The sequence below is a fragment of the Balaenoptera physalus genome, assembly GCF_965194825.1.
Source record: "Balaenoptera physalus genome assembly, chromosome: 5".
Taxonomy (NCBI): Eukaryota; Metazoa; Chordata; class Mammalia; order Artiodactyla; family Balaenopteridae; genus Balaenoptera; species Balaenoptera physalus.
In genome coordinates this window covers 115553311-115564724 of record NC_138884.1, presented here as the reverse complement: position 1 = coordinate 115564724, position 11414 = coordinate 115553311, and positions in this window count along the sequence as shown.

Sequence of the window (11414 nt, the reverse complement as noted above, 5' to 3'; positions counted from 1 at the left end):
TGCGGAGCACAGGCTCCAGACGCGCAGGCTCAGCAATTGTGGCTCACGGGCCTAGTTGCTCCGCGGCAATGTGGGATCTTCCCAGACCAGGGCTCGAACCCGTGTCCCCTGCATCGGCAGGCAGATTCTCAACCACTGCGCCACCAGGGAAGCCCCAAAGCACTGCCTTTTTTAATTTCAGAGAACCAGAAAGACCAATAAGATCTTTCAGAGCAAGATGATTTGGAGGAGAAGGCATTAGAAAATGGGCCATGGGAACACATTTTCAAGCTGCTCCTTTAATATTTGTTGTTCTCGGTGCCTAAGGAAAAATAAGACTATGTTTCCTAATAATAAAAAGTGAAGACATAAATGAAGAGATGCAAACAAGAGAAGCAAACAAAGGAGAAAACATATTTTCATAATAATGGATACCCATTTTCTTATCTGGTACTTTCAGATATCGGTATATTGTATGTGTAATTTAGAAGTCAAATGTCTTAATTCGGCAAGAGGTCATGGATACGACTCCAAATGAGGTTAGTGGAGTTTACCTAGAGGGAAGAGTTTATGACCCACTAGGATATGTAAAGAAATCTTGAAAGTTTTATTTTCTTCCATTTTTATATTTTTTTGCATTTCTTTCGTGTTTTAAATGAAATGTACCTGCTGAATTAATGTAGTTAACACCTGCATGTAATTTACAAATAAATCAGTACACATACTGGGGGTAAATACTGCATTCGATTTTTACTTATAAAGACATAAAACTTTGGAGATTATCAATCTAGTGGAATGATCTATGAGGTCATAATCAGAAAACCTAAGTCCTAATACCATCATGGCCTTGATTTATTCAGTAATCTTGGCCCCATTGTTGAATTTTTTGTGCCCCAAATGCTTTATCTCCAAAGCAGGGATAATAAATATCTTCTTTGCATGTTTTCTTATGTTGCTATTGTTGTGAGAATAATGGTATAAATCATGAAAAACCTTTTTTAAAGTTATAAAAAATATAAAATACATATACATTAATTTTGAATGGATTTTCTACTTGAAAAATATTGCTTTGTTGGTGTGTATGTGAGTTAATCATTTATTCATTTTATTTATTTAAAAAGAATTATAAATCTTTCAATCAACTATAAAAGATATAATATTAGCTGAGGTACACTGACACACAATTCAAGCTATAAGAGGACCCCGAAAAGTCAAAGACAAATGGGAGATTTGTTCTAACTTAAAATGGAAGATTAGTTACTTAAGGTTACCAGACAGAAGAATCTAGCCCCAAAATGAAGCTCAAAGAAGGCAGATTGACAAGGAAAATAATAAAAAGAAGGTTTCATTTCAGAAGAATGGCCTATCCTGATGGTTTCTGATGACGTGGAAATAGTATTCTGGTAATCAAGAAGGATAAACCAGGCCTTTCACAATCTCATGGCTCTTAACAGAGTTGTGGCAGGAGTGAGGTTTGAACATGGATGTCTAAGCAGAACTTTGAATGTGTAAGAAACTAAACGCAAATTTTACAAGAAGAAACAGTCCACATCTACTTTATGTTTTCTTTTGTGCTTTGGTTTAATATGTTAATTAACCATAAGTTTGTGATCCATAAAATGATAAACATCTTTATCCTCTTGGAAGTAATATTTTGATTGTATAACACTTGTATGGTAATTTTTGGGCTGTAAGAAGTTGTCTAATTCTAAATCACTAAGTTGGATTGGTTTCTGTGTGATTAGGAGAGTCATAACATAAGTTATAACCTAAACAAAGCATCTAACAAGCCCTGATAGAATATGTCCCCACCATTGACAAAGAAAAATGTATGGCCATCATAATCCTTAATAAATAGAAACCATGCCTCTTTGGATTTTGAAATTAATTTAAAAATTAGGAAAAAATTATTCATATGGTCAATGACTTTCAGATCGTTAAAGTTTTATTGAGTGTCCACCATGCTTAAGGCCACATCTTCAGATAGGAGTGTATGAAAGGGAACAGGACTTGTATGAGGAGCTTCTAAAATGAACCTAGCATCATTTGGAATTTTCCTTCTTTTTCTCTGCTTTGTAATAGTTTATATAGCATCAGTATTATTTACCTTAAAAATTTTAAAGAACTAATTCAAAAAAATGTCTGGTCTTAGAAATATATTTGATGATGTATATCTATTTCTCTATTATTATCATTGGGCATACAGTTGGTGATAATGAATTATCCACTCTTTGGTCATTAAAGTGGTTTCACATTTTCAATATTATAAAAAATGGAGTTGCTACCATTGACTGAAAACAAATTAGAAATAAAAAACATAAATCCACAAAATGAAATTAGAAAGATTCAAAGTATAAAGAGAAATCTTTATAGATGCATGAAAGGTGGCTACAAACTCTCCAATGACCATGCTCCACTTGGATTTGAAATCCAGAAAACATTACAGTCATTTCTCTAACAGGAGCAGCTATTAGTTCTATAAAGCTTGAGGCTATATAAAATCCTATGAGGGATTTTGAATTTTTAAAATAAAGGCACCTATGTCTATCTGATTCATATTTCTGTACCTTCAATCTGTGAACACTGTTGCTTCAGAGATTGCCAATTTCCTTGGCCAATATTCATTCCCTTTTCATCGATATAAATAAGCATTGTGATCAAGTACATGGGTCACCCAGCTATGCATTTTCAGTCTCCTTTCTTGCCAGCTAGGGTCACATGACCAATTCTGGCCAATGGTATATAAGCAGAATTGAAGTGCGCAACCTCTGAATCACGCCTTTAAAATAGGGCTTCTTTCACCACTCCTATGGGTTATAAACTGGACATTGTGACTAATTTCAACCAGGCTGATGAGGTAATAGCCTAGGGATGTCAAAGCCAAAGAAATGGAAGAATTTTGTGTCCCTGACACCTCTGAGTATCTTGCCAACCCTAAATCACCTGCCTGGAGAGTTTTATCTCAGAGAAATTCCTGTTTATCTTGTTTAAGCCACTGTACTTTAGGATACCTTGTCACCATGGCATAGCCTGTATCCTAATACAACTTTTGCTGAAGTTACACTGAAGGATACATAAGAACTCAGTTTTAATAAGATGGAAAATGTGGTTTCTAACTAATTTGCTAAGACTTTTGAGCATGTTTTTCCATAGTAGCCAATTAAGGGTCAACAACATTTCAGAATTAGGAATACCAACTGTGGGTTCCAGGCAACATTTCTCTTAACTTAGATATATGTTAACTGCAATTATTATTTAGCACACAATAGAATAGAAATTACATGGTGACAATAAGTTTTTTATGCTTGTCCAGACATGGTTGCCATCTGTTGATTACATTAGACAGTGCTATTTAAATTTTTGTTAATTTGAAGAAAGTCGCAGGCATTCTTTCACCCCATCCCCTTCTAGATCCCTCTCGACAGCTTGCTGGGAGTTTTTACCATGCATTTATACATTTAGAAAAGAAAAACTTTTGACAGCACAGGTGTTGTAGACTTGACTAATACTGTATTGTAGACTTGGCTAATACTGTATTGTAAAGGCCTTCTCAGGATGCACAAGCTTCTTAATGGAAAAGCAAGTTTTATCCATTGTTGTTCTACATCAGATGTGGACACATCTTCAGGATGGTACATTGTAAAGTGGTTTATTACCATAAAGTAAACCACAGTGTAAGTATCGGAGGTATTGTTAACACACTTCTCTTTGCTTCTGCTTTGACCTCCTGATTTCTTATAATGGTGTGGTCTTACAATTCTTTTCACTACTCTCTTTCACTTTCAATGTATTATCCCAGTAAATTCTGTTAAACGTTAGCCACTGTTGAACGAGATTTCATGCCATCAAAACAGTCACTGCTCTCTTTTTGATCATCTTCATTTCAAAAGTCTCTTATTCCAAGTTTTCTTTATTTGAATTGTAACTTTCTTTCCTTTGAAGCTCTTCACTTGCAGGATGATTTTGGCTCCTTTCAGGAAATAATAATAATAATAATAATAAACATTATCCAGCAAAAGAGGTTCTATGCTTTTATGTAATAGCCTAGCATTTCTGTGGCTTTTAAGAACAGTCTTCTAGCTTCTTGATAGTAAAATTCCTCTAAGATCCACATTTACTTTCCTTTTAGTACCTCCCCTGGTACATGTGATGCTGCATAATACAAGAATTTGAGGCAGGGTTTCTGATGGGTGAGACTGAAGTGTGACACGGACAGGTGTAGTCTCTGGGAATGCTGCCGACAGGCTGCAGGCTCTGAGGCAAATATTGTGAGCATGTCACAGGGGAGCTGCCCCCTGGTGGAGTTCATCAGAGAATTTCTGATTATATGCATTATTTCAAAAAGAGACCTCCTCCACTCCCTTCTCTTAGACAAATTTGAATTCTTATGTGTTCTGGAGCTGATAATATTAATTGCAGTCTATAGCATTGGGTCTGGTCCAAACAAGTAGGAATTAATTTAGAGGTCTCTGCCCAAACAGGAGAGAGGATTAGGCTAGAAAAAGCATTTTCCTTCAGTCAGGCAGAAAAAATACAGGGAAAACTAACACAATCTAGCCAAAGCTACCTCTGCCTAGACATAGGTGCATCTCAGACAAGCAAGCACGTGGCCTCATAAAAGGTTTCCAGGTTTCCGAGAGGAAGTGCTGTGAATCGCCTCATACATAAGCGAGCCAGCTAATTCCCCATGGCTCAAGACATCCCCTCATGGATTTATGATGATTCTGTGGCATAGCCCACTAAATTGCTGAGGATGTGCAGTGAACTCTGAGAGCTTAAAGAAACCTGCCTCGTGGACAAATCATATTTTTGTAATAAAATGTTTTTCACGCTCAAGATTCTACATTTTTCTTCCCACCTGATATTAAAAATGTGCACCTGTTTCAGGTGTCCTTTGAATCATTTATTAAGCACTTTCATTTTCATGAACATCATTATTAAGAGAAATTAGTAATCTCCAGGATGATTTCTTGGAAAAGAGTTATTTTCCCCTTCATCCATGACTTTTTCTCTTCTACCCATCCTCCAACATTCCTCTTTTCTCACTTCAATTTTTTTCCCCTTAGGGAGCTAGCCAGATCACCCTCTAGTTCTGTGCTAAAGCTCCTTGCTCTTGCCTGACCTGGCCTGGTTTTCTGCATGACCATGAAAATGAATAGACCTGCTTTACCAAGTCTGTGACTGATGTTATAGCATTCATACCACATACCTGATCCCCAAAGCCATAGCACATATACCATTTAAAACCAAATCTGCCAAATTAGTTATGCTATTGTCATATGTTTTTATACATATAGGTCCTGGGAAACCTTGCAATTAACTTAAAGAAATAGTATATATCACCGAAGCCACATCAAAATTTGCAAGTAGGATAGAGCATTTCAAAAATCTGACTAAATGAAATGAAAGCGTGCGCTGAAGGAGAGAAAGTTTGCTGGTGAAAAAAAATTTTTTTAATTCACTAAATTGATATGAATTGATAATATTGTAACTGTATAAAAATATTAACATTTTAACAGTTTTCTTCTGTCTCAGCTATTATTTAGTAAGTATAAAAATCATATTTTTTTTTATTCTTCTAGGTGGTGTATTTTATTAGTTTGAATGACTATTAACTCAGTAATGAAAATGCAAATTTCAGCTTATTTAGCATCTTTCAGCCTAGGATCTAAAAGTTGTGGCTGCTAATTTTTTTTTCTACTTAGCACTGAGCTCTGAATGACATCTATGTGGATTTGAAAGCATTATTCTTGCCTTTACAAAACCCTGGAATTCTCCCTTGCAATCACAGGATGGATGCACTCTCTAAATAATTCCCTGTTTTCTGAAGGAGATATTGCTTCAGGCTGTAGGATCTTCACACTGAACAAGGCACAAAGAGAAATGGACCCTATGTCTAGGCGATCCTATTCAATCATTCATTTTCAAGAAGGACAGAGAAGACAGGCAGAGGGGAGTAAAAACATAAGCAGAGTACATTTGCTTTATTTTCTGTTTAGGAATGTACATAAGGGATTGCTTTCTTAATAGTGCCCCTTTATCTGTGACATAACGTTTAAAATCTTGATAATAAAGAATTAGATAAATAGTGAAGCTTTTATTTTGTCAATATATCACAATTAACTTAACCTCTAGAAATATAAGCATATATAAGCTCACAGGAATATGATCATTTTTTAGCTCTTGGTATTATTTGTGTATGATTTGTGTTGTGAAATTTCAAGTGTCATTAATACACTAAAATAAGACATCAGAACTTTTCATAATATTTTAAAAGAATATGATATTTTTTAAAAAGTACACCAAAGACTTCCATTATAGTCTCTTAATTGAGTAGAACACACTAAAATTAATGGTGAAAGGAAGTTGAAGCATTATTGCTAAGTGTGTAAAGTCAAAGAATGTTCATTTTAATCATTCAAACATTGACATGTATCAAAGTTATCATATCTATTAATATAATAAACATTAAATGTATCAAGTAAATATCAAATATATTATTTTTATCAATATCTATCAATTGTATAGTATTAACTATTTATACAGGAATTCAATCTTGCCTTTAGTGTCTATGAGTGGGGAAACCAAAAAACCCTCAAAATAAAGTGTTTTTCCCTAGATTTCAGGTATTTGAGCTATCAAATCAACACCTCTCTGTTTACATGATTCACCTGTAAAGTGTTAGAAATCACAACTATGTTATTGAACAAGATATAGTTTTCATTCAATATAACTCCACTTAAGTGAAAAACAAAATAAGGCCCTGTCTCCATTTTAATTATAATTCAAAAAAATACCTCCCATTTGAAGATTTCTAGATTATATCAAATAATGAGGTAGGTATACAGTTTTTGTAGATGTATCTAAGCTTTATTGTAAAAATTACTAATAAGAAATATAGTAGACATACTGATTCGAGGGCAGGTCTATATGGAGACCAGAAATATTAGAATACAAAATGCTGCATAGTCAGCCTTCTGTATCTGCGCATTCCTCATCCACAGACTCAATCAACAACAAACTGAAAATATTCCAAAAAAAATTTCCAGAAAGTTTCAAAAAGAAGAATTTGAATTTGCCACGGCTTAGCAACTATTCACATAGCATTTACATTGTTTTTACAACTATTTACATAGCGCTTACATGGTATTAAGTATTATAAGTAATCTAGAGATGATTTAAATTATATGGGAGGATGTGTATAGATAATATGCAAATACTATGCTATTTTATGTAAGGAACTTGAGCATCTGGGGATTTTGGGTCCACAGGGGTCCTGGAACCAACCCTGACGGATACTGAGAGACTACTGTGTTTCCTCAAATTAATAACTCAGATAAAATCACTGTTTAAAATCAAACTTTGAAATTATATTTTAAAAACCAAGATCCCATAATACATTTAAAATATCATTTAATTTTTAAAAGATGATTACACATCACTCTTGAGCACTATGTCCATGGAGTCCATTCTTCTAGTATATTAACAAAATGCTCCCCAAGTTTCTATGGTCACTCTTAATTAGAATCATGTTCACAAATGGGCTTCTAGCAGATATGGAAGGGATATTGAAATTCATTTCAGCACATTAGCAACAGGAAGGTGATAATATGAAATTATCATACAATGGCAGCTAAAATAATATCGGATGCCCTGCCCATTTCAAGAGGTGTTCTCACTACAAGGAAAAGAAAGAAGATGAGGATGGCATGGCTGTCAGGCCAACCTGTGATCAGATAGGGAAGAAAAGGAAGGGAAAAGGAAGGAAAGAAGGGTTCCTCCTTGAAAAACTAGTTCTAGATCAGAGTGAAATTCCCAGTGCCCGAGAAGAGGTCTTGCTGTTCAGCAACAACAATAATGAAGCAGCCGTTTACTCCATCCTGTTCCTCCTGGGAGAAGAGACTATGTTAAGTCTATCTCACTTAACTTGCTCCACCCTCTGTCACACTAACACCTATATATCTTGGTGATTTGCTTTACATACGTTTTAATTTTAGGACTCTACTGCCCACTTTACTCTTCTACCTGACATCATAAAATTTATGTGGAAAGCAGTAGTTTAAAATTAAAATACCTAGTTTGATGTTTGCTTCCGATCAAGATCAAATAAAAGGGGTCAAATTTACTTCTCCATCTGAAATAGACAAAATCCACACAAAATATTTAAACAAGAGTTTGTGAGACAGTGGACATCAGAAAATGAAGGAAGATGATTCCTGAGAAATTAGAAACAAATGAAGTGACATCTACAGGTGTCCCAGCTTAGTGTCTTGGAGAGTTTCCAGGCCATGACACAAGAAGGAGGAGCTAAGGTGGAGCCCAGAGCATACCCCGAGGTGAGAAGATGAACCTGAGAGTCTAAGTAGATCAAAGTACCTAGAGTTTTCAGGACAGATGCTGAAGAGAAGAGATCTACACAGGGAGAGAAATCCATTGTTCTGCAGATGGGCCCCTTGAGTAGTCAGCAGTGCACTGATCATTACATGCACTTCAGGAAACTACCTGAGGCCAGGGAATCACTGGAAAGGATTAGAGGTAATGAGGCCCAGCTCATACCCAGGGAGAACAGTGCCTGTTGCCATGAGCCAGTGCGGAAAATCTCAAAATTGGGGCAGAGTATAAAGTGCAGAGAGGCTCTTGCCTTAGAAATGGGGAATAATCTGGCCTAGTCTGAGCCCTGCTCCACTCTCATCTAACAAATTCTAAAGGCAAGATGCAAAAAAGGATCAAACCATTTCTAAGTAATTTGACTGCACCCCTGAGTAAAGGTCAAGAATATTTATAAAAGTACATCCAGAACACTACAAGGTAATACCTGCAATGTCTGGTATCTAGTCAAAGATTACCAGGCATACAAAGAAGCAGGAAAATATGAGCCATGATAAAGAGACAAATCCATCACTTGAAACTGACCCACAACTGACAGATATGAGAATTACAAGACAAGGACATAAAAAAAGTTATTATAACTCTATTCCATATGTCCAAAATTGAATCAGAGACATTGATGATAATATTGAAAAAAAAACCCAAATTGAAATTTTAGACATGAAACTACAATGTCTGAGATTAAAAATACACTGGATGTGATGCCAGATTTTGAAGTTTTTATGTTTTCCTGTGTTTCCTGTGAAGTTTTTATGTTTTCCTGTACTATTCATAAGCTGTAATAACTTTTTTAACCTTAATCCACTACTCTGTAAAACAAAACTAGTAACACCTGGTTAAAGGTATTGATGCAAAGATTAAAATGAGATGATAGTAAAGTGAGTTGATAAGGTAAAACACTTAGCATGGTGTCTGGCACACTGGAAACATGCAAAAGCTTTGTAGTTATTATGTTACTCCCCTGCTCAGATCCATTTCTTGTTCCCTAATGCTCGAGGAATCAAGTCCAAACTTTCTAGGTTGATATTCAGTCATATAATCTGGCTTCAGTCTTTTGTCCAGCCTGATTTCTATATTAGTTTATGCAATTATATTTTAGTCAAGCTAAAATTCACCATTCTCTTTATATATCCCACAATTCTTTCCCTCACTGCCTGTTATAGGCTGAACTATGTTTTCCCCAAAATTCATATGTTGAAGTCCTAACCCCATTACCTAAAAATGTGGCCATATTTAGAGACAGGATCATTAGATAGATAATTAAGTTAACATGAGGTCATTAGGGTGTGCCCTAATCCAATATGACTGTGATCTTATAAAGAAGAGAACATCTGGACACTGACATGTACAGAGGGAAGACATCAACAAGCCAAGGAGAGAGCCCTGAAACAGATCCTTCCTTCATGGCTCGCAGAAGGAACCAACCCTGCAGACACCTTTACCTAAGAATTCTAGCCTTCAGAACCGTGAGAAAATGAATTGCTATTGTGTAAGCTCCTCAGTCTGTGGTACTTTGTTACAGAAGCCCTAGGAAACTAATACACTGCCTTATTCACACTTCCCTCTCTGCCTGCCCCTGTGCACATATCCAAACTATGAACTTTGTTCAAGATTTAGATAGTTTGTCAATTTCCCCATCAGAATGTATTTTTTCTCCCACTAAAATGTAATCTCTTTCTCCTCAGGAATCCTATAGTACAATCTATATTCTTATGGTACTTACCTTTTCTACATTTTGAATTATCATTAGTTATATGCCCTATTGCTCCAATTGAACTGACATTTCCTACAGAGTGGAGTCTATTTCTGATTCATTCTTATATTCCCCATAGAATCTAGTAGTTCCAGCATGAAGTAGGATCTCCATTAAGATATTCTGGATGACTTAAAGCATAAGTCATATGTCAAAAGACAACTCATATAGGTATCTGTGTGAGTGTGTATTGTATAATTTTAAATTGTGTTTCTCTTACCAGAGAATAAACTCCATGCATACCAGGGATTTTTTCTATTTAATGAAAGTGTTCATTCGGCTTTCAAAAAAGCCCATACTATTCTCAAGCAGTAATGGGTTGGTTTTTTATGTGTATTAGGCAAAATAATACATTTTTCTAACAACTTCAAAAGGAAGTATAATTAGCAATTTTGTAATTTTTCTACCAATTGTACTTCTCTTTTCAGGACTAATACCTTTAGGCATAATTTATCTGCTTTTAGGCAGCAATCCTGCCATTTAGGTGAAGGGGATCATTCTGAAGCATTCTCTAATGTACGATATTTTCTCTCTTTTCTCAAAGCCTCTATATTTTGGTTCATCACCTCCAACATCACCACCACCTCCATACTGACCCAGCACCATACCTTACCTTTTGTTTTCTTCATCTCTAGAGCTAATTTATTTCTATTTCTTCTCTCCCAAATCAACAGAGAAAGGTAATAGTAATAATTCTTAATTACTTTACATAATCAAAAACTGAGAGGACAGGGAGAAAGAGGTTTTACAAGATTTACCTTGAATTGCCTACTCTATGAAAACTTCCCTTACCTGAAAGTAAAGTTCTTGTAGAGTTCTTGTCTACAAGACAAGAGAGTAGAATTCTTGTCTTCATACTTCTTGTAGAGTTCTTGTCTTCATACTTCTTGTCTTGTTCCTCTGTGGGGACATAATATATCAAATGTAATGTTTTATAACAGGCAATTTTTACCATGTTTCACCTCTTACTAAACTCTAGGCCCAGTAATTCCAAGAAAAATGTCTCAAGAATTTTTTGTATGTATCTCGATTATACAGCACATGTCTGACACATGAAAAGTTCTTCCCATGTAGAAGTCACTAGCAACTCAGGCAAAAAGAGTTCAATAGAGAAGTCAGGATGCTGTGGGATTTATTGTTTATTATTTCTCCTTCTTCTTATTATTATTACTACAATTAATACTACTATTCATTGTTGTTGTTGCCCTCGTTTTTTGTTCTTCATTTTTTGGTCAAGTATTCCAAGGGAAGACTCACAGCTGGTGGAGGTGACAGCAACAGCTGCTGTTGCTTG